Here is a 27257-nt window from a genome sequence, read left to right as displayed (position 1 = left end):
GGGAGTAGTTCGAGAGACATTGGGAGCAAGTGGGTGACATCAGTAGGGTTGCCACCTGTCTGATTTCTGACCCAAATAGGCAGTTTTTTAAGGGGTTGTCAGGGTCAAAACATTCTGAAAACTGGGCAGAAACCCTCCAAATTGTATCTAATGGATACAATAACCCCATCTCCTGACATCATCACACTGCCCAAAACATCATCACATGACTACCTAGCAACAGTGGCAACCCTGGACATCAGAGGCAGGGCAAAGCTTAGCGGGCAGACTAAGGTGGGACTGACAAATTGCTTGATGATTGGCTGATCAACACATCATTCACTGCAGAGTCCTGTCCAGATCCCCTAATCTGAAAATCTAGGCAGTCAGTTCTGACCGGACAGCTAGGTTTACTGTCCAATTCAAACCTGACTTCCCTACATGTGGGAAACCTGAGTCAAGTGTTGGAGCAGTGATGTTGGGGGAATTGTCAATGACACTGAATGCAGTGTGATGGGTTTTAGGGCAGAGTTGTGATGCTAGAGGCTTGGTTATTGCATCATTTTGTTGCAGTTGGGTAGATTTCTGTCTGATATTTACAATATTCAAAACCAGGCAGTGCTGATTTTCACACTCTCTGAATCTCACACATCTGCTCTGCCGACCCGTGTCTCACCCATGTGGTGCCCCTTACCTGACAGGCACCAGTCTGCTCCTATCTGCATGACTTAAAGGGGTTGTTCACCTTTAAATGAACTTTTACTATGATGTCAGGATATTCTGAGACAATTTCCTATTGGTTTTCAATTTTTCATTTTTTGGATTTATTTTCAATTATTTTGCTTTTTATTATTCAGCAGCTGTCGAGTATGCAATTTCAGCAATTTCAGCAAATGGTTGATAGGGTCTCTGAAAAAAAAAAATCACACAGCACCCTAATCATAATCCTAATACACAATGGCATTAATTTTGTCATTTCTGATGAATTTATAGCAAACACAATGATGCTAGAATTGTGAGGGAAAACACTGCATTGTGAGTAAAAACAAAAACAATTGCACACTGCACTTAAGAGTTATAAATGAGCCCTCATTGTTTTTTAACTATTTAGCCAGTTCCATCCTTTTATACATGTTAACCCATCCCGAATCCTGGGATATTAATATAAATATAGTTATGGAATGCATTATCTGGAAACCCATTATCCAGAAAGCTCCAAATTATGGGAAGATCATCTCCCATAGCATCCATTTTAATCAAATAATTAAAAAATATTTGTATCCCAAATAAGATATAATTAATCCTTGGGGTTTTATTAATGCTTAAATTATTTCAAAAGATTTAAGGTATAGCAATCCAAATTACAGTAAGATCCCTTATCCACTGTTCACACTGTTTTTAACTGCTAGCCTAGCCCCCTTGCACAGGCCTCCGTGCTAGAGATGTCGCGAACTGTTCGCCGGCGAACTTGTTCGCGCGAACATCGGGTGTTCGCGCTCGCCGGAAGTTCGCGAACGTCGCGCGACGTTCGCCATTTTGGGTTCGCCATTGTTGGCGCTTTTTTTTGCCCTCTCACCCCAGACCAGCAGGTACATGGCAGCCAATCAGGAAGCTCTCCCCTGGACCACTCCCCTTCCCTATAAAAACCGAAGCCCTGCAGCGTTTTTTCACTCTGCCTGTGTGTGCTGAAGAGATAGTGTAGGGAGAGAGCTGCTGCCTGTTAGTGATTTCAGGGACAGTTGAAAGTTTGCTGGCTAGTAATCGTTTTGATACTGCTCTGTTATTGGAGGGACAGAAGTCTGCAGGGGTTTGAGGGACATTTAAGCTTAGGTAGCTTTGCTGGCTAGTAATCTACCTTCTACTGCAGTGCTCTGTATGTAGCTGCAGTGGGCAGCTGTCCTGCTTCTGATCTCATCTGCTGACTGCTGCAATAACAGTAGTCCTTGTAAGGACTGCTTTTATTTATTTTTTTGTTGTTTTACTACTACTACTACTACTACTACTATAAGAGCCCAGTGCTATTAGTCTAGCAGTGTTGGGGAGTGGGACTGGTGTGCTAATCTGCTGCTCCTAGTAGTTCAGCAGCACCAACTTTAATTTTTTTTTTTTAATATTCATTTTTTTTTTATTTTACTTTTTTTTATTTTACTACCGCTGTAGTAGTGTATAAGTTGACCTTTTAGGCATTATTTGCCCTGTAGGCATTATTTGCACACTGTTTTCTTCAACCCGCCATCGAGCTGTGTGACCTTGTTCACATTCTGTCTAAATATCCATAATATTACCGTCTCCAGAAAAAACACCGGAGTCACTTTTTTCAAGCAGCCATAATATATTTTACGTAATCCGTATCCACCACTGTAGTAGTGTATACGTTGGCCTTGTAGGCATTATTTGCACACTGTTTTCTTCAACCCGCCATCGAGCTGTGTGACCTTGTTCACATTCTGTCTAAATATCCATAATATTACCGTCTCCAGAAAAAACACCGGAGTCACTTTTTTCAAGCAGCCATAATATATTTTACGTAATCCGTATCCACCGCTGTAGTAGTGTATACGTTGGCCTTGTAGGCATTATTTGCACACTGTTTTCTTCAACCCGCCATCGAGCTGTGTGACCTTGTTCCCATTCTGTCTAAATATCCATAATATTACCGTCTCCAGAAAAAACACCGGAGTCACTTTTTTCAAGCAGCATTCATATATTTTACGTAATCCGTATCCACCGCTGTAGTAGTGTATACGTTGGCCTTGTAGGCATTATTTGCACACTGTTTTCTTCAACCCGCCATCGAGCTGTGTGACCTTGTTCACATTCTGTCTAAATATCCATAATATTACCGTCTCCAGAAAAAACACCGGAGTCACTTTTTTCAAGCAGCCATAATATATTTTACGTAATCCGTATCCACCGCTGTAGTAGTGTATACGTTGGCCTTGTAGGCATTATTTGCACACTGTTTTCTTCAACCCGCCATCGAGCTGTGTGACCTTGTTCCCATTCTGTCTAAATATCCATAATATTACCGTCTCCAGAAAAAACACCGGAGTCACTTTTTTCAAGCAGCATTCATATATTTTACGTAATCCGTATCCACCGCTGTAGTAGTGTATACGTTGGCCTTGTAGGCATTATTTGCACACTGTTTTCTTCAACCCGCCATCGAGCTGTGTGACCTTGTTCACATTCTGTCTAAATATCCATAATATTACCGTCTCCAGAAAAAACACCGGAGTCACTTTTTTCAAGCAGCATTCATATATTTTACGTAATCCGTATCCACCGCTGTAGTAGTGTATACGTTGGCCTTGTAGGCATTATTTGCACACTGTTTTCTTCAACCCGCCATCGAGCTGTGTGAGCTTGTTCACATTTTGTCTAAATATTGATAATATTATCGTCTCTAGAAAAACCACTTGAGTTACTTTTTTTCAAGCAGCATTCATATATTTTACGTAATCCGTATCCACCGCTGTAGTAGTGTATACGTTGACCTTGTAGGCATTATTTGCACAGTGTTTTCTTCAACCCGCCATCGAGCTGTGTGAGCTTGTTCACATTTTGTCTAAATATTGATAATATTATCGTCTCTAGAAAAACCACTTGAGTTACTTTTTTTCAAGCAGCATTCATATATTTTACATAATCCGTATCCACCGCTGTAGTAGTGTATACGTTGACCTTGTAGGCATTATTTGCACAGTGTTTTCTTCAACCCGCCATCGAGCTGTGTGAGCTTGTTCACATTTTGTCTAAATATTGATAATATTATCGTCTCTAGAAAAACCACTTGAGTTACTTTTTTTCAAGCAGCATTCATATATTTTACGTAATCCGTATCCACCGCTGTAGTAGTGTATACGTTGACCTTGTAGGCATTATTTGCACAGTGTTTTCTTCAACCCGCCATCGAGCTGTGTGAGCTTGTTCACATTTTGTCTAAATATTGATAATATTATCGTCTCTAGAAAAACCACTTGAGTTACTTTTTTTCAAGCAGCATTCATATATTTTACGTAATCCGTATCCACCGCTGTAGTAGTGTATACGTTGACCTTGTAGGCATTATTTGCACACTGTTTTCTTCAACCCGCCATCGAGCTGTGTGAGCTTGTTCACATTTTGTCTAAATATTGATAATATTATCGTCTCTAGAAAAACCACTTGAGTTACTTTTTTTCAAGCAGCATTCATATATTTTACGTAATCCGTATCCACCGCTGTAGTAGTGTATACGTTGACCTTGTAGGCATTATTTGCACACTGTTTTCTTCAACCCGCCATCGAGCTGTGTGAGCTTGTTCACATTTTGTCTAAATATTGATAATATTATCGTCTCTAGAAAAACCACTTGAGTTACTTTTTTTCAAGCAGCATTCATATATTTTACGTAATCCGTATCCACCGCTGTAGTAGTGTATACGTTGACCTTGTAGGCATTATTTGCACAGTGTTTTCTTCAACCCGCCATCGAGCTGTGTGAGCTTGTTCACATTTTGTCTAAATATTGATAATATTATCGTCTCTAGAAAAACCACTTGAGTTACTTTTTTTCAAGCAGCATTCATATATTTTACGTAATCCGTATCCACCGCTGTAGTAGTGTATACGTTGACCTTGTAGGCATTATTTGCACAGTGTTTTCTTCAACCCGCCATCGAGCTGTGTGTATTATCGTTTCCAGAAAAACCAACTGAGTTTTTGTTGTTGTTGTTGTTTTTTTAAAAATAATGCCAGGCAAAGGCAGGCTGCCACGCAGAGGCCGTGCTAGGGGCCGTGCTGCTATGCAATCCTGTGGCCCTAGCAAATTGCCCAGTTTTAAAAAGCCAATGACCCTGAACTCCCAAAATGCTGAAGAGGTAGTTGACTGGCTTACACAGCACACCCCATCCTCTACCGTTTCTAACTTTACCACAACATCCTCCTCATCCTCCACTGCTATGGCCACCCCACGTAACACTTCCTCCACCACCGGTGCCCCTTCTTCACTGGGGTCAGAGGAGTTATTTTCCCATGAGTTTCTTGAACTGAGTAATGCGCAACCATTATTGCCAGAAGAAGATGAAGGAGATGAGGACCTTACACCAGATTTAATTCTGGCAGAGAACACGATAGAGATGGACATAATGAGTGATGAGGAGGAGGTCCCCGCTGCTGCTTCCTTCTGTGATGTGTCAGAAGAAATTGATGCATCTGAGGAGAATGATGATGAGGAGATTGATGTTTTGTGGGTGCCTAGTAGAAGAGAGCAAGAGGAGGGTAGTTCAGATGGAGAGACGGAGAGTCAGAGAGGCAGTAGGAGAATAAGACTTAGAAGAAGCAGGGAGGACAGCCCGCAGGGATCAGTAGGGCAACAACATGTATCGGCACCTGTGTTCAGCCGGCCAACGCACCCGCCATTGCCGCCAATACCGCCAACTCCGCCAACTTCTACTGTTACCGCCAGATCGCACACTTCCAAAAAGTCAGCAGTGTGGGATTTTTTTAATGTGTGTGCCTCTGACAAAAGCATTGTAATTTGCAATGAGTGCAGTCAGAAACTGAGCCTTGGTAAGCCCAACAGCCACATAGGTACAACTTCTATGCGAAGGCACATGAGCGGCAAGCACAAAGCACTTTGGGAGCAACACCTCAAAGGCAACAGGCAAACTAAAAGCCACACTCCTTCTGGTCCAGCATCTTACTGCTCTACCTCTGCTCTCCTTGACCCGTCTGAACCACCCTCCACTCCGCCTTCCACCTTGACCACCTGTTCCCATTCCCAGTCATCTGCCACCAGCCAAGTTTCTGTGAAGGCCATGTTTGAGCGTAAGAAGCCAATGTCTGACTGTCACCCCCTTGCCCGGCGTCTGACAGCTGGCTTGTCTGCACTCTTAGCCCGCCAGCTTTTACCATACCAGCTGGTGGACTCTGAGGCCTTCCGCAAATTTGTAGCAATTGGGACACCGCAGTGGAAGGTACCCAGCCGCAATTTTTTTTCTAAAAAGGGAATACCACACCTGTACCAACATGTGCAGAGCCAAGTTACCGCATCTCTGTCACTTAGTGTTGGGCCAAAGGTCCATATGACTACTGACGCATGGTCCTCCAAGCATGGTCAGGGCAGGTATGTCACCTACACTGCCCACTGGGTGAACTTGGTAATGGCTGGGAAGCAGGGAATGGGTAGCTCAACAACAACAGTGGAGTTGGTGTCACCGCCACGGATTGCACGCGGTTCTGCCACCACCTCTACTCCTCCATCGCTCTCTACCTCGTCTTCTTCTTCTTCTTACTCTGCTGCTGGGTCCTCCTTCTCCTCCTCCACACCTGTGCACCCCCAGCTCCCCCTAGGCTATTCGACGTGCCAGGTACGCCGTTGTCACGCTGTCTTGGGGATGACGTGCCTGGAAAGCAAAAACCATACCGGATCTGTACTCCTGTCATCTCTGCAGTCACAGGCCGATCGGTGGCTGACCCCACACCAACTGCAGATCGGAAAAGTGGTGTGTGACAATGGAAGCAATCTGTTGGCAGCGTTGAGACTAGGCAATTTAACACATGTGCCCTGCATGGCACATGTGTTAAATTTAATAGTCCAACGTTTTGTCTCCAAGTACCCAGGATTCCAGGACGTTCTCACCCAGTCCAGAAAGGTGTCGGCCCATTTCAGACGTTCCTACACAGCCATGGCACGCCTTGCTGACATTCAGCAGCGCTACAACATGCCAGTCAGGCGTTTGATTTCTGACAGCCAGACTCGCTGGAATTCAACGCTCCTTATGTTGGAACGTCTGCTGCAACAACAAAGGGCCGTCAACGAGTACCTTTTTGAACTGGGTGGTAGGACTGGATCTGCACAGCTGGGGATTTTTTTCCCCCGTTACTGGGTGCTTATGCGCGATGCCTGCAGGCTCATGCGACCTTTTGAAGAGGTGACAAATATGGTCAGTCGCACCGAAGGCACCATCAGCGACCTAATACCCTTCGCTTTATTCCTGGAGCGTGCCGTGCGACGAGTGACAGATGAGGCTGTAGACCAGCGTGACGAGGAGCTGGAAGCGCACGATTTCTGGTCGGAATCACCAGAACGAACCCAGGCACATGCTGCAACGCAGGGAGAGGTGCCAGAAGTGGAGTCAGAGGAGGAAGGTGGCTTTGTGGAGGAGGAGGAGGAGGACCAACAGGAGCAGGCTTCCCAGGGGGCTAGTGGTGACCTTTTGGGGACCCCTGGTCTTGTACGTGGCTGGGGGGAGGAGACCGTGGATGATGCAGTCCTTGATAATGAGGAAGCGGAGATGGATAGCTCTGCATCCAACCTTGTGAGAATGGGGTCTTTCATGCTGTCATGCCTGTTGAAGGACCCCCGTATCAAGAGGCTTAAGGAGAAGGACCTGTACTGGGTCGCAACGCTACTAGACCCTCGGTACAAGCATAAAGTGTCAGAAATGTTACCAACATACCACAAGTCCGAAAAGATGCGGCATTTACAAACCAGCCTGCAAACATGTTGTACAATGCTTTTAAGGGTGATGTCACTTCAGGAACTCATCAACATTCCAGGGGCAGAGGTGCCAGTAATCCTGCCACGAGCACACCTGCAAGGACAAAGCCCTTTGGCCAGTCTGTAACGTCAGACATGCAAATGTTTTTCTGTCCAAGGCAGCGCCACAACCCTTCTGGATCCACCCTCAAAGAACGCCTCGACCGGCAGGTAGCGGACTACCTGGCATTAACTGCAGATATCGACACTCTGAGGAGCGATGAACCCCTGGACTACTGGGTGCGCAGGCTTGATCTGTGGCCAGAGCTGTCACAATTTGCCATGAACCTCTTGTCTTGCCCAGCCTCAAGTGTGCTCTCAGAAAGGACCTTCAGTGCAGCAGGAGGGATTGTAACTGAGAAGAGAACTCGCCTAGGTCACAAAAGTGTCGATTACCTGACCTTTATTAAAATGAATGAGGGGTGGATCTCGGAGGGTTACTGCACGCCGGAAGACTTGTTCTGACTTCTATGCAGCTGTCCTTCTCTTCAAGCCTCATGACTCCACACACAGCTGTCCTTTAGCGTCCTCCTCCTCCCTCCGCCACCGTTACAAACTAGGGTGCAAACCCTACTGGTTTAATTTTTTCTGGCCTCTGTGCTTCAGTGGCTGCGACCAAAAAAATGCCTATTTTCTGCATTTATATGACATAATTTTTCTGGCCTCTGTGCTTCAGTGGCTGCAACCAAAAAAATTTATATTTTCAGCATTTATATGGCATAATTTTTCTGTCAACTGTGCTTCAGTGGCTGCGACCAAAAAATGCATATTTTCTGCATTTATATGGCATAATTTTTCTGGCCTCTGTGCTTCAGTGGCTGCAACCAAAAAAATTACTATTTTCAGCATTTATATGGCATAATTTTTCTGGCAACTGTGCTTCAGTGGCTGCGACCAAAAAAATGCATATTTTCTGCATTTATATGGCATAATTTTTCTGGCCTCTGTGCTTCAGTGGCTGCAACCAAAAAATTTATATTTTCAGCATTTATATGGCATAATTTTTCTGTCAACTGTGCTTCAGTGGCTGCGACCAAAAAAATGCATATTTTCTGCATTTATATGGCATAATTTTTCTGGCCTCTGTGCTTCAGTGGCTGCAACCAAAAAAATTTATATTTTCAGCATTTATATGGCATAATTTTTCTGGCAACTGTGCTTCAGTGGCTGCGACCAAAAAAATGACTATTTTCAGCATTTATATGGCATATTTTTTCTGGCCTCTGTGCTTCAGTGGCTGTGGCCAAAAAAACTGGGCAAACAATGCCTACAAGGTCAACGACGTTGACCTTGTAGGCATTGTTTGCCCAGTTTTTTTGGCCACAGCCACTGAAGCACAGAGGCCAGAAAAAATATGCCATATAAATGCTGAAAATAGTCATTTTTTGCCATACGTTGACTCAACGTATATAGCAAAAAATGACTATTTTCAGCATTTATGTGGCATATTTTTTCTGGCAACTGTGCTTTAGTGGCTGCAACCAAAAAAACTGGGCAAACAATGTCTACAAGGTCAACGTATGGCGAAAAATTACTATTTTCAGCATTTATATGGCATATTTTTTCTGGCAACTGTGCTTCAGTGGCTGCGTCCAAAAAAACTGGGCAAACAATGTCTACAAGGTCAACGTATGGCGAAAAATGACTATTTTCAGCATTTATATGGCATATTTTTTCTGGCAACTGTGCTTCAGTGGCTGCGTCCAAAAAAACTGGGCAAACAATGCCTACAAGGTCAACGTATGGCAGTTGTTTAAAGAGAACAGTAGATTACTAGCCAGCAAAGCTACCTAAGCTAAAATGTCCCTCAAATCCCTGCAGACTTCTGTCCCTCCAATACAGAGCAGTATCAAGCAGATTACTAGCCAGCAAACTTACTATCATCTGTCCCTGAAATCACTAACAGCTCTCCCCCTACACTATCTCTTCCAAGCACACACAGGCAGATTTTTCAGATACATTTTTGCCCTTGATCCCCCTCTGGCATGCCACTGTCCAGGTCGTTGCACCCTTTAAACAACTTTAAAATCATTTTTCTGGCCAGAAATGTCTTTTCTAGATGTTAAAGTTCGCCTTCCCATTGAAGTCTATGGGGTTCGCGAACCGTTCGCGAACCGCTCGCATTTTTGCGCAAGTTCGCGAATATGTTCGCGAACTTTTTTTCCGACGTTCGCTACATCCCTACTCCGTGCCTCCTGCCCAACCGCATCAAGCCCACTACCTACTGAAATGCAGAGCATGTGAACTGGACAGAACCATAGGTCGGTTTCCTTGGGTTGCTATTGACTGCTATTGAGTCTGGGGCTGGAAGTGACACAGCCAAACATGGCAGAAGTTAGACTATAATGCTGCTTATCCATGGTCAGAATTGGTCGGGCAGTTTGGATGATTTCAACCATAATGTCCAATCAGAATGCCTGACCATTAAGGAATGTGTGACAGGTCAGAGGGCTGTTTAGCTGTTTAATTCAGCATCAGTTGAACATCTATTGTATTTTGCTGATATTGGGGATCTGGCCAAGTTGCATTACTGTAACCCTCACATTAATCTATCTACAAAAAACAATAAAAATATTTGAATTTTACCTGTATTCAAAGTATTATATTCATTGCTATTTCTACCTGCAATAGTGTAATCTAGCCCATAGAGACATGTAGTTACAACCTGAATTTTGACATAAACATTTCTATGGGGACCAAAGATCTGCTTGAAACTCACCACATTAATGCAAACTCCATCCCATTTGGGTCTGCAAATCAGTATTGCTTTGTCACAATCAGTTACTTTCATATATAGATGATTTACTCCTTTGATATTTAGATGCATTTTGGGAAACTTATAGAATGTATGGAGGGTTGGAATGTTTAAAATATGACAAGCAATCAGAGTATGTCTGTGCAGCTGTATATATTGTACTATTTGTGGCCTCCGATTAAACACAAGCAGCTTTTACACCTTTCTTTGCAGTTGTGCCTTCATTTGCCTTTGCACCATCACAAAATGGTGGTTCAAGTTAAGAGATGTAAAACAGCAATATTTACTTCAATATATATTCTAGTTTGGTAACTTTCTTTAATATGCCACTTAATATAATATAAACGGTTGCTTACAGGGGAGCTATCGCGACAAACAAAGTTTTAATACAAGGTACAGCTCATGAAAATAGTCAATTTTGTAAATATGTTTGATTAAGAGATACGTTTAGTTTATTAGTTATACTTTTTTTTCTCATGACTGACTATAGTACACTGAGCTCTAGGTCGGGGTTGTGTTTTCATTGACAGGTGAAATCCTACTTTTTATTGGTTGCTAGGCTACGTGCAGCATCTCGTGTCCCACATGCTTTTCTGGAATGGAGGGGGAGGAACAGGAAAGAGATGTATGTGAAATGGACAGGGTACAGAGCTTATAAAGTTAAAAACTGCTGATGCTGGCTGTGGGGGTGTGATTTAATAAACATCAGCAGGTACGGGTAAGGGAGAAAGGGAGCTAAATTAGATCTACTGGTGCTCGTACTTTTGATATACATACCCCCATATATAATATAAGGTGCTAAGTTTGCCCAGCAGCAGTAACCTATAGCAGCCAATAGGATGTTTGCATATAAACAGGTGACCTGTAAATGCTTCCTGCTGATTAGTTGCTATGGGTTACTGCCCCAGGGCAAACTTAGTGCCTTTTATTACATAACCCCCTATATGAGATGAGTGACATACTGTATAGTTCTGTACACCTATTAATCAATCACAGTGTGCTTAGATCGAATGGGTGGTAATTAATTTTCCCCTCCACCCACTGCCTTGCAACATTGCTCAGAGTGCTGGAAACCAAGCAAAAATAAAGCCTCTATTAAAGGGGTGGTACTTCAAGTTAACTTTTAGTAACTTGTAGAATGGCCAATTCTAAGCTAAGCAACTTTTCAGTTGGTCTTCATTATTTATTTTTTATAGTTTTTGAATTATATGCTGTTTTCTTCTGACTTTCCTGCTTTCGAATGGGGGTCACTGACCCCATCTAAAAACAAATGCTCTGTAAGGCTGCAAATGTATTGTTATTGCTACTTTTTATTACTCATCTTTCTATTCAGGCATCTCCTATTCATATTCCAGTCTCTTATTCAAATCAATGCATGGTTGCTAGGGGAGTCAGGCCCATAGCAACCAGAGTGCTGACATTGCAAACTGGAGAGCTGCAGAATAAAAAGCTAAATAACAACTGAAAAACAGCAAATAATACAACATTAAATCCCTATGCAAATTGACCTGAGCACAAGATCCCTAGCGAAGTTTCGATAGGCACAAACGAACGCTATTGCATCTTTACTATCAAATGGTCATATTACCGAAGCTTCACTAGCAAAAAGTCCCCAGTGTTCGGCGTCCACGACAAAACGCCGCATTATAGTAAATTGGCGTACTAGGGACGAATTTGCGCCTGACAAAGTGTGGCGATGCCTGCTAAGCTGATGCTGGCGAAAATTCACCCTTTAGTTAATCTGCCCCATAGAACTTTACAAATCTGCTGTGTTCTTGTGCATAAAATAAATAATGTTTCTGATAAATCTGTTTATATTATGGGGAAAAAAAATAAAATAAAAATTCTAGCATATTTTGAAATCTTAGGTTGTGAAAAAAAACAACAATGATATATTGTTTTCCAGGGTAAACTAAAAAACCCTCCCAGGAAAGGCCCCTAAAGTGAAAGAGCGCAATATGTTCAACAATGGTCTGGCAATAAAAGCACCAAATCAGCCAAGTTGGCTGACAGTGAAAGGGTTAACTATGCAGTTATTTATGTGTTTTTTTTATTAATGATTTTCACAATTTTATTTAATTATTGTGATTTTATTGCACTTTTAATCTTGTATTTTTATTCATTAGGTGTTTCTTAGCACACTTAGCAGTTTGGAGTAGCAAGGCATAGCTAACCCTGTTGGATGCATCTGAATGTGCACTTTCCAAAAATATATGGCTTTCTGGCCTCTTTGTACAGTTAGTCTGGGTTTGTTCCCAGAAGGTGCGTTAGCAGCCGAAAAAATCTAGGCTTGTTGGAACGTCAAACTGTTCAGTAGACCACTTACAATTTAGGGTGTTTTATCTTTGTATGTATGGGATAGATAATTGAGGCAAATTGCAATAATTTATCTTGTGAAGAAAAGATCCCAGAGATAGGATTACAATATCTGTAGCCAAACAGTACATAAAGAAAAGTCGATACATTGCTGCCTAAGCAATATCTGAGTTGATGATGTCACAATTATATTTCCCAAGTAGTCCTTTCAGCTAGATAACAGTTTAAAGCAAATAAGTTGATGATGTCACAATTATATTTCCCAAGTAGTCCTTTAAGCTAGATAACAGTTTAAAGCAAATAAGTTGATGATGTCACAATTATATTTCCCAAGTAGTCCTTTCAGCTAGATAACAGTTTAAAGCAAGTAAGTTGATGATGTCATAATGATGTTTCCCAAGTTGTCCGTTTCACACAGCCTAGGCAAATCATCAAACTCAGTTTGATTATTAGTAGCATCATGGCTTTATTGCAAGTTGTGAACTTTTTATTTATTCTATTATTTTTTATAACTGAAGCTTTTTCAATGGAATCACCAAAAGGTAATTAACTCATATATATCCATAAATGTTAAATGAAGTAATGCAAGTATAGTTTAAAAATACTTATAGAGGGCAGCTAACAAGTGCTAGTTTTTAGTTCTGAAAGATTTGTGTAATCTTCTAAGAAATATAATAGATTTGTTAAAATTTGCAATCTAATAGTATGGTATATGCATTGCATAATAGCTTCTAGAACAAATGCACAGGACAGAGGCATATTTTATATGAATAAATACAACATTTTCTATATTTTGGTGTTACTGACCTTAAAATTACTATTAGTAACCAGCGCACTCCTACCTAGGGGAACCAACAACTTTGAGAAAGGGATTCCTTAATATATTTTGACATCTTGGCTTATATTATGTCTCTTTTTTATGGGGTTGAATGCATTCTTTGTGAAAAAATATAAGGAGGTAGCTAATATTTCCATGTGGTGCCAAATTTGCTAATTTATAAGGACCAAAATGCAGCAATGATTAGCTAGGCTTAATGATTTATTTGTAATCGAAAAAACCTTCTGCAAAAAATCTGTGCCGAGTATAGAAGCAGATTTTATATAAATAAATATGAAGATTTTAATCATAAAGAAATTCATATTATTGCATTGGGAGTAACAGAAATAGTTCTATAAAAGTGCTTGTTTACCTAGGCAAACATTTTTAAAGGAGAAGGAAAGGCCTATTTACTTGTGGGTACCAAAAGTTAGGTACCCTTCAACTTTCTTCAAATTTCCCGGGGCAGACGCATGCGCAAAATAGCCAACTTTTGGCACCCCCAAGTAAATAATTTTATGTATTGTCTGAATATGGTAAACTGCTGTCTGTTACTAAGAAGATTACTAAGAAGATGAACACTGACCATAGTTCTTGAATGTAACTAATTGCAGTGATTGTTAATCCTACAAATTAAAAATCCAAACTTAAAGTAGATCTTAAATTATTTTTTTTCTTCTTTGTGCAGGTTTTTGGAGTGCAGCAGTAATGAAAGAAGTTTCTGAATTAAGAAGAATAGCTGTTTCTAGCCTTGCCTGCGTTATATTAATAATACTGCTTAGCATCGTTATTGTATGGTGAGTCCTTAACTACATCCTAGCATATTTAGTGTGGTTGAAAAATAATGCTATGCTTTGGTTCCCTACTTTAAAAATACTTATTTCTCTCAATATACTTCTATCTTGACCCCTCAACAAAATCACAGTACCCCCTGCATTTCCACTGACTTGCCTGTCTAGTTTATTTATTAGTTTATGCATAGGGCCTTCCTCACCTTTTTGTACCTGTATTGATTGTGATGTTTGTTACTCCATATATTCTATATATGTAATTCATGTAATGTAGTTGTATAATCACATTTACTTTACAGTGCTACGCAATATGTTGGCGCTATATAAATACATGTTAATAATAAAATAATAATAATAATAATATTTAGACAAAAAACTTTATGAAATCATTAACATGATTACAGACCCAGGGGCTAAGGTAAACATTTTACAGTTCCCCTTTTAACATCCACATCAGTGGCTTGAAATTTAGCACCCTTTACCATATGTTGTTCCCCAATCCCCTATTTTGGGTGGGCCTTGGAATGTTTTTATACTCTGTGGTCACATGAGTTGCACCAGGGATAAGAGTACCAACACTTCCATTTTTTTTTATTTTTGTTTAATGTTCTGTGGAGTGTAAATATATACATATGTAAATTAAAACTTTTTCTTTTCTTTTCATCAATAGGTTAAAATCGAAGATAAAAAAGATCAATGATAACATGGTACAAACCTCTTCAAAAGGTAATTCATTGAAATTATTGTTATTGCAAAAGGAAATGTATTTTCCTTTGTGCATGTTTAGTGTATTCACCCTTTAGATGTTTGCACAAATACCAATGTGGGCTTAAATGCAGTAGGCACAGCCCTAGTGTAATGATACATGGGAGATTTGCTACATTTCACTAACTCACCAATGTATTGCTCCCAAGGACTGGGACAAAAATGCTGCAAATCTCCTTTCTATTCAAATGAATTACTAAGAAGAACAAATAATTAAAAAATACAGTTCTGCACATTTCCAAGCACTTCTCACTTCTCTATGTTAATATATTTTTTTAACACATCAAAAGCATAAACATGCAGCATGTTGCACTGAAAAACACACACTAGATTATGATTGTACTAAACACATCTGACGGCTCTTTGATACCACCAGGCAAGATAAAATGCATTCACATCATGTGCTTAGGTGTAGACAAATGTGTGTCTTATCGTTTGTCAAATACATAGTCTAATGATTTTTCCCCATTCAAAGTGCATACTTCTCAAATGGTGGAAACAATGGTAATTTAAAAAAAATATCTGTCATGTACTCTAGCCCCTGCAGTGGTGTGGAGCTCCTGTTGTGGGCAGCCTGGTTGGGACATATGCATCTTATTTTCCCCATTGTAGATCCCTAAGATTACACTAAACTCAAATAGCAGAGTCTACTGATTTGTGACTCTTAGGGTGGTGTCAGAAAGGGAGATTAATCGCCCAGTGACAAATCTCATCTACTGGGGGCAACTAATCTCCCCGTACGGCAAGAATACGAATCGCCAGTGGTAAACTTTAAATTTCCAAAGTCACCCAAAGGAGATTTGTCACTGGGTGACTAATCTCCCAGTCTGCCACCATCCTTAAAGGGGAAGGAAACCTAGTCAGCGCAAACCCCCACCCCCCCTCCCGTTTGTTGCCCACCCTCCCTCCTCCCCCCTGGCCTACCCGTCCCGCTGGGCAAATGCCCCTAACTTGTTACTTACCCTTCTGCGCAGGTCCAGTCCAGGGAGTTCACCGAGGACATCTTCTTCCACGCGATCTTCTACCTGCTTTGACCGGCGCATGCGCAGTAGGATCATTTCGCCGGTACGATCTACTGCGCATGCGCGTGACTTTTGGCGCATGCGCAGTAGATCCGTACCGGCGAAATGATCCTACTGCGCATGCGCCAAAACGCCGTTCACAGCAGGAAGAAGATCGCGTGGAAGAAGATGTCGTCGGTGAACTCCCTGGACTGGACCTGCGCAGAAGGGTAAGTAACAAGTTAGGGGCATTTGCCCAGCGGGACGGGTAGGCCAGGGGGGATGAGGGAGGGTGGGCAACAAACGGGAGGGGGGGTGGGGGGTTTGTGCTGACTAGGTTTCCTTCCCCTTTAATTGTCTGCTGTCCAGACAAAGGCAGCATTTTCCCAAGCATTTGGAAAGATTTTGTGTGTAAACAAGAAAATATGCAAAACATTTAGAAATAAGGATATATTTAAATAGTACACTAAGGGGGTTATTTATCAAAGGTCAAATTTTAGAGCTATGGGAGCTTTTTCAGAACTTGAATGAACTCACAACTCGAATGGTTTCTAATTTAAGAAAAAACTTGAATGGGAAAAAACATGAATCAGCGAGTTCGGGGTTAACAACCAAAAAAGTCGATTAATTAGAGCTCGAACTCGAACTTCATGAAGGTTTTTAACATCTTCATATGGTTCAAGGGACTTCTGCCATTGACTTCTACATGACATCGACAGGTTTTAGATGGTTTATTTTTGGATTCAAGTTATTTCCAGGGTCTGGGTATAATAAATTTGTGGTTTTTAATAAAACCTCCAAAAAATTAGTTGTTTTCTTGTAACCCAAAAATTTATTTTTTATTCAAAAATGCTCTTGAAAACACGAATTTTTAGTGAAATAAACAACTTGACCTTTAATAACTAAAGGTCATACCCTTAGAGAAATCATAATGGAGATTTCAGGAAGGGGGGTCTCCAGATAACATCCCAATATTTTAATTCTATGAGGCATTATAATAAATAGCTTTTTGACTAAATGCAATTCTATGTTTAGATGCGCAGACAATGACAGAGAGTGTAGATGAGGAACATGAACTACGAGAAGTCCTTGTCATAAGCCCTAAAAAAACAGAACAAAAAAAAGATGAAGATAAAGAAGATATTGAGACAAGGGAAAAAGTAGAGGAAAAGTCCCTTGATAAGCATGAAGTGGAAGATCAAAATGAAGAACAAGAAGCCACAGTTATAGGCAATCTGGAAGAAAATGAGAAAGACGAAAAAGAACTAAAAAAAGAGAGACCTAAAAAGAAAAGACTAAAGAAGTGTTTTCGTTTCCTGGCTCCAGTGATCAAGAAAATAGAAGGTCGAAAGAAAGGAAAAAATTAGAAACAGGAAAAAATGAGAAGCAAATGATACAAAAAGTAATACAGCCTTACCACCATTGACAGGCTTAGCTCAATGTTAAACCAGCAGTCTTCTCCTAATTTGTCTAGTAATAAGATATACAGACTAATATAGAAATGTAAAGGCTGGTACCTTATGCTGTATTATAGTAAAGAAGCTGGGACTAAAATATGCAGGATCGTAAGAGCAGAGAAAAACAAAATACGTCTGGCATAACCTGTCATCATAATGGACTGGAAGTCAAAATAGGCCCTCTCATTCCAAGTACACAGAGGCCCAAACTGCCTCCTACCAGCCCAAACAGCCTCCTACCAGCCCACTATATGGTAACTTTTATGGAGCCGTACAGCAGCCCCTCTGGCATTTGCCAGAACCCACAGATTGCCAGTCCGGGCCTGCCTCACAGAGCATAATGGAGATAAACCTGGGCTGCTGGCTAGCGGAATCCTGTCTGGAGAGTCCCGTCATCATGGGGCAGATCAGTGACAGGACAAGTTATATGGAGACAGAGATACCAAGACAACTGTGTAATTGCAGATATTCCATCCATCTCTCATCATGGGCAGCTTCCAGAGAAGACATTGAAGAAATGGCATTATGGGGACTGCTAAGGGCACCCTGGGGAATGGGGCTAATGGAGATATGGATTGGCACTTAAACACATCCCACGTTCCACACTGTGTGCAGTTATCGGCTGTATTTTTAGCTTTTCATCAGTTCTGGGAACATTACAGCAGAACAGAATTAGCAGTGGAGAATAGAGCTTGATAGGGGGGTAGCGACTGCTCTGAGGGTCCACAGAACTCACAGGGTTCCCCTGGTGCAGAAAAGAAATGAAGGTCAGTGGTTGCTACAAAATGTGGGCCCCAGTTCAGCACTTAAATACTTGCACACATTAAGGGCCCATGGGGAGTCACACAACACAACCTTGAAGGACACTTCGTTGCTATTAGCAAAGGGGCACTTAGTTGTAAAACATCTTTAATAAGTATGGCTCAGGGCCACTTTCACAAATTATGGGGGCCCATAATGAGATTTTTAGAACAATTTCATTATCTTTTCCTAAATGCATCTATCTATAATTCTCAGGTGGATGGTCCTAGACATTCATGGCTACAGGGCTGATACTGGCTGACAATATGGGAGATAAAGGTCCCATCTCAATAAAAATTATCTTTTCCTATATCCGTAAACTTGTTACTTCTATTTTACAAATTCCATTGGAAATCTCCTGGCTTTATACATCTAAAGGATTTTCAATGAGAGACTTAACACAGTTGGGTCCCCCTGCCGTCTTCAGCTTTAAAACATAAGGAATGTCCTAAAAATAAGAAAAATCCTGAAGCGGGGGGGGGGGGGCTGTGGTATAATTGTGTAATCAAAAACACAGCCTCTGTGATTTAATTATCTTGTCCCATTTTTGGTACTTGATCCCTATGAGCTGCTACTTAAATCATCTTGCCTTACTGTGTCATGCAACAGTTACTTCCTTTAAAGACAGATATATCAGTGGGGCACAATGCAATTTCTTTCATGCAATATTAGTACAGGTATGGGACCTGTTATCCAGAATGCTCGGGACCTGGGGTATTCTGGATAATGGATCTTTCCATAATTCGCATTTTCATACCTTAAGGCTACTAGAAAATCTCGTAAACATTAAATCAACCCAATATGCTGGTTTTGCTTCCAGTAAGGATTAATTATATCTTAGTTTGGCTCTAGCACTGTTAAGACTTACCCTGGTGGTCTAGTGGGGACTAGGGGCTGGCAGGGACACCAGCAACCCTAGTCCTCCTCGATCAGCTGCGTGCACTTCCGCATTTTACGTGTCTTGTATGATGATACCATCGCGTTTTGTGCAAAGTTGACCGTTATTAGGTTTATTTGATTTTTGATCCCTGCCTGTCTTACTCTTCTGGACTCTGCCAATCCCGACCCTTGCCTACCTGACCATTCTCTTAACTCTGCCTATACAGACCCGGCCTGCCTGGCTATTCTGAATTCTGCCTGTACTGACCCCGGCCTGCCTCACCAAGCTTTATCGTCTACTCCTTAAAGCTGTTGTTGCCTTACGTCCTATCCTTGGTAACAAACATGTCCCTTTGCTCGTTCAGAACACTTGCTTTGCTCCTCTCAAGTTAGGAACTGGCGGCATCTGAGTTGCTGAGCTCCTCCCGAGGCCATAGGCGGCTGCTACAGGTGGAAGATTGGGCCGTGACCGGGAGCGTAGGACTTGTAGGGAGCCGTACGTGACAAGTACAAAGTACTGTTTTATTATCACAGAGATACTTTTTAATAAATTGCATTATTTGGATAAAATGGAGTCTATGGGAGATGTCTTTTCTGTAATTCGGAGCTTTCTAGATAACAGGTTTCTGGATAACAGATCCTATACCTGTACAACATATTCAGGACTATGTAGTGCATTTATCACTATCACCAGCTGCACTTAAACATATCAGAGGCCAGAGCAGGATGATGGGACAGCAGTCTACAAGGAAGGTAGTAGGAATTAGGCAGATCTCTTACCCACCCTACTGTTTTTTCCAGTGTCCTGGTATGGAATTCTATCCAATGGCATTCTACAGTGAATGAAAGAAATGGGTTAAACAACCCAGCAACCTAATTCTCTTGCACAGACATCCACCAGGGACCCTGAGTCGTGACTAAGCCACACAGCAGCACTTGCCTGTATTCAGCAGGCCAATAGTTAACTGAGGCAGTTTCCGCCCTGTCTGTGCGTGCAGGACTGCAATGCAGAGGAAAGGGATGAGAGAAGGAATTTAGCAACAATCTGATTCCCAGACAGTGGGTCCCAAACAGAGATGGGTGCAGCCCTGGCCAAGGGACCCAGATGGGGCAACTGTGATGGTCCCTGCACACAATGCTGCCCTAGAGAGCAGTAATTGCAGGTGGGGAGTGAGAGGGATATCACATGTAGTAGGACAGAAATCATATTATATCAGTCACCCAACCATGGCAATGCAAAGCCTATTTGCTCCACCACTGTTAAATAGAATAAAACAAGCCATTACATTCAGGTACAGGTGGGTGTGCTAATGTGCTGCATACAGGGCAAGAGTCACCCTTATTTAAAAAAAAAAAATTAAACTGGGTCAAATCTATATCATACTCATATACAGTAACAATATATTTTATTCCCTAAATGAATGCCACCATATGGCTCAGATCCTCAGGAGGCACATTAATATTAAGGATGAGCGCTATTGGTATTTTACCCTCAGTGTATATAACCCAAATGCATCTGCCTAATTAAACGGAAGTCGTGTGCAGATATTATCATACATTCATTCACATGAACACTCCTCGGCTGCCTGACCGCTTTAGCCTCTATCATGCCGGCATAGTTTGTTCACATCAAGGGACTTATGCAGAACTTGCACAGAAAATGTTAGTTGCTTCATAAATAAATGAGAATCATAAAAGTGTGGGCTATGTACATAGTGATGGCGTGCAGAATTCAGAACCGGTGCAGAGAGCTGTTTGGGAATAAGCAGCTCAGTGTCAGAATGGATAAACATCAGCCTACTTTGTATGTTTCATGGCCTACTCTATGGGCTCTGGGGAGTAATGTAATGGGGCTTCGGGGCCTACTGAACCAGAGACCGCAGTATGGTTTTCAGGGACTATGATACAAGGCCTATTGCACAGACTTTTTTGACTTTCTGTATGGGCTACCAGTCATTCTGCATGCACTTGTTCCAACTGCTGCAGATTCTGTCTAAGTGTCTTCATGACCTACTGTATCAACTTCAAGCCTTTTTTAAGAACTACTGTTTACTTTATTTCTTCAGGACCTACTCTTATTATCATTAAAAACTCAGAGGGTCCACACTGAGCGCTCAAAATCTACCACATTAGAACTTTCTGTATTAGGTGTAAAGTATAAGGTAAGGACTACTTTTTGCACTGGTCTCCTCTATTGGTGGAATGTAATATGTTTTGTTAACTTTAACCAAGACCATTGTGAATGCTGGCGACCATGTTTGCATCTTTTTTGACCGATAACAGACCTCAATGGATTTTGCGACCAAATGGCTTTTGCCAACATTCACAGTGTTTGTAGTAAAATTTCGCAATAGCAAAGCATATTTTGCAACAACATTTTTAACGAAACTCCGGTGCAGGTGTTAAAGCTAAACTTTGCTTAGCAATGTAATATTCGCCAGTGAATTCTTTTACATTTGCGAGCGACACTAAACTTTCACAGAAGCGTCATTTTTAATGACATTCCCCCCTTATGTGTTTAAAGTTGCATATTGATTTAGACTTTGGTCACAAGTCACATATAATGTGTTGTGTTAAAATATGTTACAATGATTTTGCCTTGAGAGAGAAAGAGAGAATTTTCCAGCTGGCCCCGTATTTCCCTTGAACAGGATGCTCCAGTGACCCCTCGCTATCTCTTTTCTTCCTCCAGGCATCATATGAACTAGCACATCACTAGCATGGAGGCATCACTTTGGGAAAGGAGAGGATAAATGTCGAGAGAAAGTTGCCTACAGGAAAGGTAAATACCTTTCCTGCAGGCAACCTTCTCTCAACACTTAGCCTCTCCCTTCCCAAAGTGATGCCTCCATGCTAGTGATGTGCTAGTTCACCAGAAACCCAGGGTGACCCGCAGGTTGAGTGTAGTGTTGGACTGGTCCACCAGGATACCAGGAAATATCCCGATGGGCCCAGGCATCAGTGGCCCCTCATGCAGCTAAACATTTGGCCTATTTCATGGTCATTCCCTATTTCTATGAGAATGAAGAGGCTAAATAGATGGAATAATAGATTGTAGTATGTAAAGAAAACAGACTAGGAGAATAAAGGGTTGAGTGAGGAAGAATAATAGTACTGAGAGTGGGTCACTGGCCAAGGATTTTTGGTGGGCCTCTGGTGTCGCAGTCACTGTCTGAGCGAGTTTGGGTTGAAATGTATCGTTGGCTGTGGGTGTGACTTGGGCAGGACACTCCTCCACTGCTCTTGAAGATTCTCTGTCTTTGAATCAGTGGCGGACACAGAAGTAGCATACAGAGTGAGAAGACACACATATGGGTCGGATTGAGGGTCTTTCAATGGCAACATTTTGCAGGTTAGGGTCAGGTGTGGGTTAAGGTTTGCTGGTTAGGTTTGGATGTGGGTTGAGTTTTTCCTGACCCCCCACAACAATACTCCACACACCTTATCTTACTGACCTTGTCTCTACCACCTAAACTTTCCTCCACTCCCTCATTCTTCTCATTTCATTTACCAGCATGGCCAATGATTGCTCTTTTGGTTGTTAGAACTTTTATAACACATGAGGCTAAAAGCAGACATATTCATCAAGTTTAAGTCTTCAACATGGTGGTAGAAAGACAAATAGGGGCCGATTCACTAAGGGTCGAATATCGAGGGTTAATTAACCCTCGATATTCGACTGGGAATTAAAATCCTTCGACTTCGATATTCGAAGTCGAAGGATTATTCCTTCGATCGAACGATTAAATCCTTCGAATCGTTCGATTCGAAGGATTTTAATCCAACGATCGAAGGAATATCCTTCGATCAAAAAAACTTAGGAAAGCCTATGGGGACCTTCCCCATAGGCTAACATTGAGTTCGGTAGGTTTTAGATGGCGAACTAGGGGGTCGAAGTTTTTTTTAAATAGACAGTACTTTGACTATCGAATGGTCGAATAGTGGAACGATTTTTAGTTCGAATCCTTCGATTCAAAGTCGTAGTCGAAGCTCGAAGTAGCCCATTCGATGGTCGAAGTAGCCCAAAAAACACATCGAAATTTGAAGTTTTTTTACTTCGAATCCTTCACTCGAAGTTAGTGAATCGGCCCCATAGTGTTGCTTTCTTCTTCCATGCTTATTGCTTATTAGCATGATGATCCAAATTACAGAAAGATCACGTATCTGGAAAATTCCAGGTCCCAAGCATTCTGGATAACAGGTCCCATACCTGTATCTATATCTACCTATAGTTCTACACATTTGCAACCATCAGTATGTCATTTTATTTGTGTCCTTGTAAGTATATTTGTCATTTTGTCATTTTATTGATTGATGAATTGATCGGCAGTCCAATCTATTTCGACACATAAATCTCTGTGTCCCTGGATCAGTTTCTCTTCTGTGTCCTGGAGGAGATTGCTAGAAAGGGCCCTTGGCCTGCAGTGTGTGTCTCTGTATTTTGTTTCATAAATATAACTCGAATCCCATGCACAGCACAAACGCCTGGCACAGACCTTGCTGAACTGTACAGTGAGCACTTTGTCGTTTCACTATCCCAGGGCTCTGTGATCTGGAAGGGGGTATGAGGGAGGGACTCATTCCCAGATTTATGTTATCTGTAATAATATGGAGTGATGTAGGCAGGGGCCACACCCTGCAGAGGAGACAAGTGTTTGTAGACCATTGTGTTCCAGGAGGCTGCATCAGTCCCAGAAAATGCCTTAAGCCCACCCCCAGCACTGCTTCCCTGACACTAAACCTTATGCACCCAGGAGCTCTGCTGGGCCCTCAATTACAGTAACTATAGGGAATGCAGGGGTTGCCCTCATACCAGGAACCGCGGGGATCCCATGGGCACAAAGAATTAGATATTGCACTATAAAAGTAAAAAATAACTGGTAAGGGCCCATGGTGCAATTACAGGTGCAGGGGTGTCATTTTGATGCTTGTTATTGGTGCTTGGGTATTTGGGTATCAGCATTTAGGGAGGTCTGGGAGTAAATTCTGCACATAGGCCTCCATTTATTCACTGGCTTACCAATAGGGATGCTCTGTATCTAGTATTTGGTTATGGATTCAGCCTTTTTAAGCAGGATTCGGCCGAATCATAGTGCCTAGCGAAACCAAATCTTTGAAAGGATACTGTCATGGGAAAATGTAATTTATTTTTTTTCAAAATGCATTAGTTAATAGTGCTGCTCCATCAGACTTCTGCACTGAAATTGATTTCTCAAAACAGCAAACAGGTTTTTTATTTTTCATTTTGAAATCTAACATGGGCTAGATATAGTGTTAGTTTCCCAGAAGCCCTCAGTCATGTGCTCTGATAAACTTCAGTCACTCTTTACTGCTGTACTGCAAGTTGGAGTGATATCACCCCCCCCAGCAGCCTAACAACAGAACAATGGGAAGGTAACCAGATAACAGCTCCCTAACACAAGATAACAACTCCCTGGTAGATACTGTATAAGAACAACACTCAATTGTAAAATCCATGTCCCACTGCGACACATTCAGTTACATTGTGTAGGAGAAACAACAGCCTGCCAGAAAGCAGTTCCATCCTGAAGTGCTGGCTCTTTCTTAAAGCACATGACCAGGCAAAATCACCTGAGATGGAGCCTACACACCAATATTACAACTAAAAAAAATTCACTTGCTGGTTCAGGAATTAAATTTTATATGGTAAGAGTAAATTATTTGCAGTGTAAACAGTGTAATTTAGAAATAAAAACGACATCATAAAAATCACGACAGAATCACTTTAAAATCATGTGAATTTTCATCACACAAACAAAAAAAGTAAAAATTGTGTGGTTTGCTTTACCCCTTCCCAGCCCCAATTTGCATATGCAAACTAGGGTTCCAATGTGGTCTGGGATTTCGCAGAATCTTTCACAAAGGATTTGGGATTTAGCAGAATCACAAAATAGTGGACTTGGTGCATCCCTACTTACCAACAACAACCAATTAGATATTTGTATCTGAACTAGTGATCAGAAAATGCTACCTGCTAATTGGTGGCTAAAACTGAAGGAGACATTGAACCCAGGGCCGGGATTAGTAGGCGGGCGTCCAGAGGCTGCGTGGCCCTATCGGTCGCCCGTATACACCCCTCCAGTGCCAGCGCACATGTGAGCCTGCGCTGGAGCACTGCAGAGCTGTGCTCCCCAGTAAGCGGCTGGACGGCATGCCGCCCGTATTATTCTGCCGCCCTAGGCCCAGGCCTTTGTGGCCTCGCCACAAATCTGGGCCTGATTGCACCTGTTATTACATTAGCCCCATGGTTTGTTAAAATATAAGAATTCCCAAAGGGAGGAAGCACACCAGACACTTGGCTTTGCCTTTTAGAACATTTATTCCAGCAGAGTTGGCACAGGTGCAATGAGGAAGGGGTTGACCCCGAAAGCTTGTGCCAACTCTGCTGGAATAAATGTTCTAAAAGGCAAAGCCAAGTGTATGGTGTGCTTCCTCCCTTTGGGAATTCTTGTATGAGAAATTGGCTTGGAAGTAGCTGGAGGAGTTGAATGCACCCTATGGAAAGAAAGTAAGTGGTGTGCCGAAGAAAATGTGTTTTGGTATTTGTTAAAATATAATACAGGTATAGGATCCATTTTCCGGAAACCCGTTATACAGAAAGCTCCGAATTACAGAATGGCCATCTCCCATAGACTCCATTATAATGAAATAATCAAAATTTTAAAAAATGATTTCCTTTTTCTCTGTAATAATAAAACAGTAGCTTGTACTTGATCCAAACTAAGATATAATTAATCCTTATTGGAAGCAAAACCAGCCTAAACACCAGGTCCCAAGCATTTTGTATAACAGCTCCCATACCTGTATATGGCTGATTGTAGGAAGGGTAGTGTGAGGTCAAGGGGGGGAGACATAACTACAGAAGTATACAGTATCTGTTTTTATAGATGCAAATCTGCACCCATGTTTTCCACCACGCAGCAACGTGATAAATGAGAGTTTTAATCTCAAATTGAATCAGGCTAATTACACTTAGGTTTATTTTAGGTTTCATGTTTTATTTTAATGTTTTAAAAAGCCCTCGTTGTTTTATGATTAAATACGTACACCCACGCATAGGCTCAGTTTGCCTTTAATAGTGATGAATAAAAAATGTCCTCTCGTATCCTGACAAGTCATCCTTCAGGGATGGGAAGACAGGGGACAGACAAATTTAGCAGCGTTTATGTGCAGGTTATGATGCTGCCAGACCCATCTGTGGCCAAATGCACCGCACTCCTTCCTGCCACATCTATCAAGTCATCTATAGCCTCCCATCACCTGAGCTGAATTATAAGTGAAATGTTAAATCTTCAAAGGGTTAAGCAGAGTAAAGGTAAATGGTGAAATTCAATTTGCCTTTCCTTGATTCCTGGGGCCCTTTTACGTGGCCCTGTATACCCCCCAGGATATACAATTACCCCCGACTGGATAAAAGGGATTGAACCAGTTTTAATTTGCAGACTTGTTTCCCAAGCAGCGTCTCTTAATGAAATGGATTCTCACCGTAGGCTGATGCTTTAAGTTCGACTGACAATCAAAACACCGCCAGGCAAGATACAAAATACTCAAGACTAAAGGGATTAAGATTAAAGGGAAAATATAAGATTAAAGAGAAAATATACAACCCCCCCCCTTTCACATGAGTTCATCCAGTTGGGTTAATGTAAAAAAGGTGCATAAACACCGGCCTTGCCCAAAATAAATATGGGTGGAAGGGGTTGCATGACACTATGAACCTAAGGGGGGTAAGGAACTGTTCCCAGACATGGTTTCCTTTCAATCTGTGGAATCAGGTGTGTTTGTATAATTTATTAATAATTAATTAAATGTTTTTTTTAATTTTTGTCAGTGGGGTGTGTTTTCTCTTTAAGTACAGAGCTCCCTTGTAGTGGCTCCACAGCAAACTAATTTTAGAGCCCCCCAAATATGCAGAGGTTGTCCTGTTTTACCAATACATATTAAAATGGCTCATCAATTAGGGCTTCGTGGGGCCCCTATCCCTCCTGAGCCCCCCTGGTCCAGCCCCTCCCTAACCCTTCCTCCCACCCACTACTGATGTCACAAGCAAATGATGGTGCTTACTTATACACTTGCACCATCCCCTTCAGTGATATCAGAAATGGTGTGGGCATGGGTATTTAAATCAGTACCCGTGGCTGGCTGGATTG

Source organism: Xenopus laevis, chromosome 3S, assembly GCF_017654675.1.
Source record: "Xenopus laevis strain J_2021 chromosome 3S, Xenopus_laevis_v10.1, whole genome shotgun sequence".
NCBI classification, from domain to species: Eukaryota; Metazoa; Chordata; class Amphibia; order Anura; family Pipidae; genus Xenopus; species Xenopus laevis.
Note: the sequence above shows the minus strand (reverse complement) of the source record.